The sequence below is a fragment of the Meleagris gallopavo genome, chromosome 1 (assembly GCF_000146605.3).
Source record: "Meleagris gallopavo isolate NT-WF06-2002-E0010 breed Aviagen turkey brand Nicholas breeding stock chromosome 1, Turkey_5.1, whole genome shotgun sequence".
In the NCBI taxonomy this organism is placed as follows: domain Eukaryota; kingdom Metazoa; phylum Chordata; class Aves; order Galliformes; family Phasianidae; genus Meleagris; species Meleagris gallopavo.
Window position 1 is genome coordinate 135,729,379 of NC_015011.2, and position 6,000 is coordinate 135,735,378.

Here is a 6,000-nt window from a genome sequence, read left to right on the forward strand (position 1 = left end):
GACATGAACAGGATGTAATCTTGTCCTGCAGTACTGTGGGTTGAATGTCCATGTCCACAGCTACCTCATGCCATCCCAGTGTGATTACTACTGATAAGGGTTAAAAATCATTCCATCCCTTGAATATACCTTTGAAAACATCCATAACTAGGCAATCAAGCAAAAAGATTGTGCTTCAAAATGTGGTTATGTGCTCTTGGAGCATGTGAGTAGAGTTCAAATCTTTTAGAGGTTGTTGGTGTTAAAGAGGAGGGAATGGCCACAAACCATTTTGTTGGTTCAAAGCTAAAACAAGTTGGTTGACATGTACAGATTTTCATCTCATTTTGAATGGACATTGTGATGGTTGCACCTGTTTTGACTTCTTTTGTTGTATTAAATTCCATAAAATTAAAAGTTGTTTTCCTTTTGAATTGTTAAACAAATATTTGCTCCTAGAGCAGAATGGTAGGACATCATTTGCTTCCTTAATTTGTCACGTCTACTTAGCATGTATGACAATATATGCTTAACTGAAGATAAAATGAAAAACAGCTGAAAAAATTTGTCCTTCTCAGCATGTACCTGGGCCTTAAATGACTGCAGATACTTAAATGTGGTGAATATTCATCCTGCACATTACGTTTTTAGGAATATCAATACAGTTTAATACTTCTGTCAATAACACCGAGGAAATCATTATTGAGAAGATAACATTTTGCTGGTGATCTCTTTTGGAAAAGGAACAGTATTCTGGGCCACACACTGTAGAGAAGATTTTGGAGTAGCTGGACAGAAATATACTCCTCAAAATCATAGTGTTACACATTATCTTTTGTTCAAATATGAATTTAGATGAACATGATGTCTAAAAGCTATCATAAGATAATGACATTTTTGTAAAAAGCCCTGATAGTTTTGTTTGTGAGAGATTTCTTGCCTGGAAACTTTCCAGAAAGAAAAAACGGTGAAGTGAAAGATGTGACTGGTGTAGGACACTTCAAGAAACAGGTGGATCTCAGATCTGTAAGCTTGTTTGTTGAAGAATTTGGAAGACTACATGAGAAGGCTGAATGAAAGGGGTAGCCAAGCAAAGACAGGTTTAGGGCAATTTCGTCACACGAACATTACTCTGAGTACCTGTTTGAACATATTCACTAAGTACTCATAGTAAAAATTTCAGTAGGTTTGTGAGATTTTTCTATCCAATTGTTGTTTTTTTTTTTTGTTTGTTTGTTTTTGAGTTTTACTAATAATTCATGATGCTTTTCAGGCTTGTCTTTGAAAATCTAGTACTGATGAGTCTGATGGAAGACTTTATTAAACGAGGAGCATTTACTTTCAATAAGAGGCAAAGGAGCGGAGGAGAGAGAATCAGGCCGAGTTCCACTATCAGATACGCATTGTAGGATAATTTCACTCTGATTTACTTCCCATTCTTAGCTTTTCATTCAAGTTTGATGTATGCTTAACATACTTTCCTCTTTCTTTTGTGATAAATGTTAACACAACTCTTTTCTTCAATAATTATGAGCTTATATGCAAATACAATTTGATAGAAAAATCCGATGCAGGTCCTGGTAAAGAGTCAGGAGACGGCTGTAGGCAAACTGAAGGAAGTGTGGAAGCAACATCCCTGGAAGTGGTGTCCTTAAGTCATAGAATCATAGAATAGCCTGGGTTGAAAAGGACCACAAGTGATCAGCCAGATTCAGCCCCTCTAATCTGTGCAGGGTTGCCAACCAGCAGACCAGGCTGCCCAGAGCCACATCCAGCCTGGCCTTGAATGGCTCCAAAGATCGGGCATCCACAACCTCCTTGGGCAGCCTGTTCCACTGCGTCACCACCCCCTCTAGGTGGAAGAACTTCCTCCTAATATCTAACCTAAGCCTCCCCTGTCTCAGTTAAAACCATTCCCCCTTGTCCTGTCACTATCCACCCTCATAAACAGTTGCACCCACTCCTATTTAGAGTATTCAAATATTGGAAGGCCACAATGAAGTCTTCCTGAAGCCTTCTCTTCTCCAAGCTAAACAAGCCCAGTTCCCTCAACCTTTCTTCATAGGAGAGGTGCTCGAGCCCTCTGATCATCTTGGTGGCCCTCCTCTGGACCCCCTCCAAGAGTTCCATGTCTGTCTTGTACTGGGGGCTCCAGGCCTGGATGCAGTACTCCAGATGGAGCCTCGGAAGAGCTGAGTAGAGAGGGACAATCACCTCCCTCTCCCTGCTGGACACTCCTCTTTTACTGCAACCCAGAAAATAGTAGGCCTTCCTCTTATAATTGAGAACTTATTCTAGATAGTGAATGCATAGTCCTATAAACAGATTTTTTCCTGTCTTCAGACATTCTGAAAGGCTGTCCTCATCTTCTGAAACTGCACTACATTATTGAAGTTCTACCTCTTTCCCCTGTGTATGATGCTTCTCCAGTGGTACAGAGCCAGCATATTCCTTCAGCGGTGTAATAACGTGTAGGTATGGAGAGACACATACCACTGTGCTTGAAGGAGAAAACAGAAAGCTGGTGCTTTTTCTTTCAGGTTTGTTCCCAGTTTCTGCTCTTGTTTCTCCATCAACCACCGTTTTCCAGCCTTCATTCAGTCTTAGAGATCACTATCTGCCTGAAAGTGTGATCTTTTAATTCTACATTCTCTCTCCCTTCATTAGATCAGTTTACACTGGAGAAGAAAACAAGAGGCTGATTTTCTATAATTTTAAACTTCTGCAGCTACTGTTGGATATTTAAATGTTTGGATGTACTCTATACCCCCTGAAAATGCTATTTCAGGTGTTCAATCTTATACTACTTGCTGAGCTACTTCAAGCTGTGCATAATCGGATAAACTAGGTGCATGTTTTCCAAGGATGCAAGGAATTAGTGATTTAAATACATATCATTCCTAGAGCTGAGAAAGTAAAATTCATGTCTTATATTTGCTACAGTAAGCACATACATGAGCTTTGAAAAACTAAAAATGTAAAACATAGATAAGTAAAACAAATCTTTTAAGAAAGCAACCTGTACTATCCCTTGCCATTTGATGAAACACATTAAGCAGTTCCTTACATAAAATTGAGGTTTGAATGCTAGTAAATACTCTGGTTCACTGCAAATCAACTGCTGATTAAATCATTCTGTGGGTGACCTGCTGCCTGCAGCTTTGGTCTGCCTATACCATTTCTCCTGGTGCTAAGACTCACAGGCAGCCTATTGCTTTCTAATCATCCATACTGCGATGTCAGTGCCAGGCTACCTGATGATCACAAGTCACCACACAGCTATTAATGCGGCTGTGGAGTAGCCAGTGGATAAGTTCTGTTATCTTCATTTTACACGTGAGACAGGCAAGGGAAGCAAAGATATGGTAAATGATATACTGAAGGCCACAGAAAAAGTTTTTGGTTCAAGATGAGGCTGTCTGCATTGGATGTGTACTCCAGCAAGATGTGAATGGAAAATGAGGGGAAAGCCAAGGAGAATCTCATGCTGTCTTGCAAAAATAGTTATGCTTCTAAACACTATAGCCAATTTTTTTTTTTTTTGCTGAAGTAGTCTTCATTTAGTAAGATACGATGTTTCTTGAATACTTAGGACTACCACCCTCTTCCAGAGCTAGAGATGAGTGAATCTCAGCAGCGATTGCCCATACTCTGCTTCCTTGTGTTTGATATCAACATGTGGTGAGATGGCTAGTATAAAATTCCTGTCCCTCATTTTCCAAATTGGTTTTCTTAGGGCCTTGAAACAGCTGGAGGAGGAATACAAACTGTGACTTCAAGACAAAGCTTAGTCTTTTGACATGAGGAATACGTTGTTTTTCAGTAAGGTTCCGCTCATCTTGTTTGAATATTTTCTTCCACTTTGCAATTCTTTATTACAGTTATTTTTAAATATTCTTTGATCATGCTGCCTTAGGGTTGTTTATCTCGCAGAATGTAGCCTTTTGTCTCACAAGAGCAGGTTCACTCCCTCCCTGCCTCAATACATGCTAGTGAACGTGTCTGTGTTCTTGCTGTGCAGCGGATCTATTCACAATTTTATGAGTGGAAAGGGCTGTTTGCCATGTGGAGCCCAGCAGGGCTAATAGCATATTTTTTTCCCGTGAGCTATTATCCCATTGGATTACCACCTGCCTTTTTACTATTTTGCAGGCTATTTACATGGTCAGCTGATAAGTGATAGGTAAGCTTACTACTAATTGAGTTTCTTTTTTAGGAGTGTAATTTGGGATGGACAGACCACACATAAGGCATCAAGAATAATTCTCTAGGAATATGTGAGCTTTGACTCAGGTTAGCTACCAGGCTGAACTGCAAACTCCATGCACTCTAGTAGCTTCAGACAAAATATTCCCTTCTGGGAAGAAACTCTGCACTTTATGACAGAAGGTTTGGGAATGATGATACAACCTTGAGTAGGGAAGGTACTGTTGTATGCTGCTCCTCTCAGTTTCCTGGAACAAGGAGGTGTAATTTTCATAGGATGTCTTACAAAAACCATTTTATAGATATTATTTTAAAATTCACAGTCTGGTATGTTTGGTCCCCACTGCTTCCGCAGAAAATTAGGAACAGAGGAGGTGCTGGTCATAGCTTCCAGAAAGGTCATTAAATTAATGTTACCCATCCAACAACATCAAAAGCAAACTTAAGCTTCTGCCAAAGACTCATTTAATCCCTGAATTCAACTGCTGAGTTGAAAGCTTACTCCATTCCCTCCAAGTATTGACAGCAATGCTTCAGTGGTTAATGCTATGATGAGTGGTTTTCCCTCAGTATAATTACTTACCTGAGAGCTGGAAAGCATCACATGTTTTTATATAAGTTGTTTTACATTGGTACTACACAATTCAGATTGTCCATTCAGAAGACAAAATGTCTTAATCTTTGTATTCAAAGTTGAGACTTGAAGATATCCAGGATTACTTCAAATTCTCTTACAGATGTTTAATCAGCTAGATTAAATAGATTAAATACAGAGTTCCCTAGATCATATGTTAAATTTTGTGAATGCATGACACTTGTAGAACAGATGGAGGAAAAGAGGAAAGAGGGGCAGAAAGGAAAAGCAAAAAGGGGGAAAAAGGGAGAAAGAAAAAAATTCTGATGGGAGAAGCTCATGATTGGGCAGATATAATCTCATTTCTGTTTCTTTTGCCATCAGAAACTGTTCCAGCAATATAACTATCAAATTAAAGAAGATGGGAAGGAAGCTCAACCCTTGTAGCTTGAAAGTTGTTACCACATATCTGAGTAGCACATCATTTCTAGATACCTTTTTCATTGTACTGACATTTGTAACAACTTAAACCTAATAAATGTGAAATATATGACAGGAAAATGAGAAATAATATTGAGTTGCCACGTGCAAACTCCTTTTTAAATAAAGACATTCCAACTTCACCCATCTGCCACTACTTCGGCTATCATCATAGATGAGAATAGCAAAAATGCTGATTATGTTGACATTGCTATGGATTTTGCCATGAGCATTAATGGCATTAATCCTTTCTCAATCACAGATCTACTTCCCTCCAATGTGACATGTTCTAATCTGTGTCGTACTCTTGTAAATGTTGTTCTCCTAAGTCATTCACTATAGTCCTAAATGTTGTTCTTTCCATTACTTGGAAATAAAATGAATTCTGTACTACTTTTTCTGTTTCCCCATTCTGCACTCCCAGATACAGCAAAACTCAGGGAAAAAAAAAACTTGTTCTTCTGCATTTTAAGCCTGTCTTCCTCTGGATGGCCTTTTGTGTCATTGAGAATTATGCACCAGTTCTGAGAATGCTTCTCTTTTTATGTCATGATTAGAGGTGTAATTAACAACAGTGACAGATACAGCACTGTGATTAGTCACAGTTACCATCCCTTGAAGTCAATGGGATTACATGCATCTCAGAACTCATGTTTTAAGCTTTCAGCAGACTCTGGCAGATATCTCCAGATGAGTTGTATTTGGGTAGGGTTTTAAGGACTGTCTCTGCAACCTAACCACTGTTTGAAAAGCAAATGAAG

The 6,000-nt window shown here is 39.0% G+C and overlaps 1 long non-coding RNA gene across 1 annotated transcript in view; it reads left to right on the plus strand.

Annotated features, from left to right (window-relative positions):
- Positions 1 to 5,669, plus strand: part of LOC104917404 — a 29,119-nt gene extending 23,450 nt beyond the window's left edge. The window contains exons 4-5 of the long non-coding RNA XR_002109549.2: positions 4,132 to 4,162; positions 5,144 to 5,669. This is a non-coding gene — a long non-coding RNA (uncharacterized LOC104917404). The remainder of the gene's footprint in view (positions 1 to 4,131; positions 4,163 to 5,143) is intronic.
- The last annotated feature ends 331 nt before the right edge of the window (positions 5,670 to 6,000 follow it).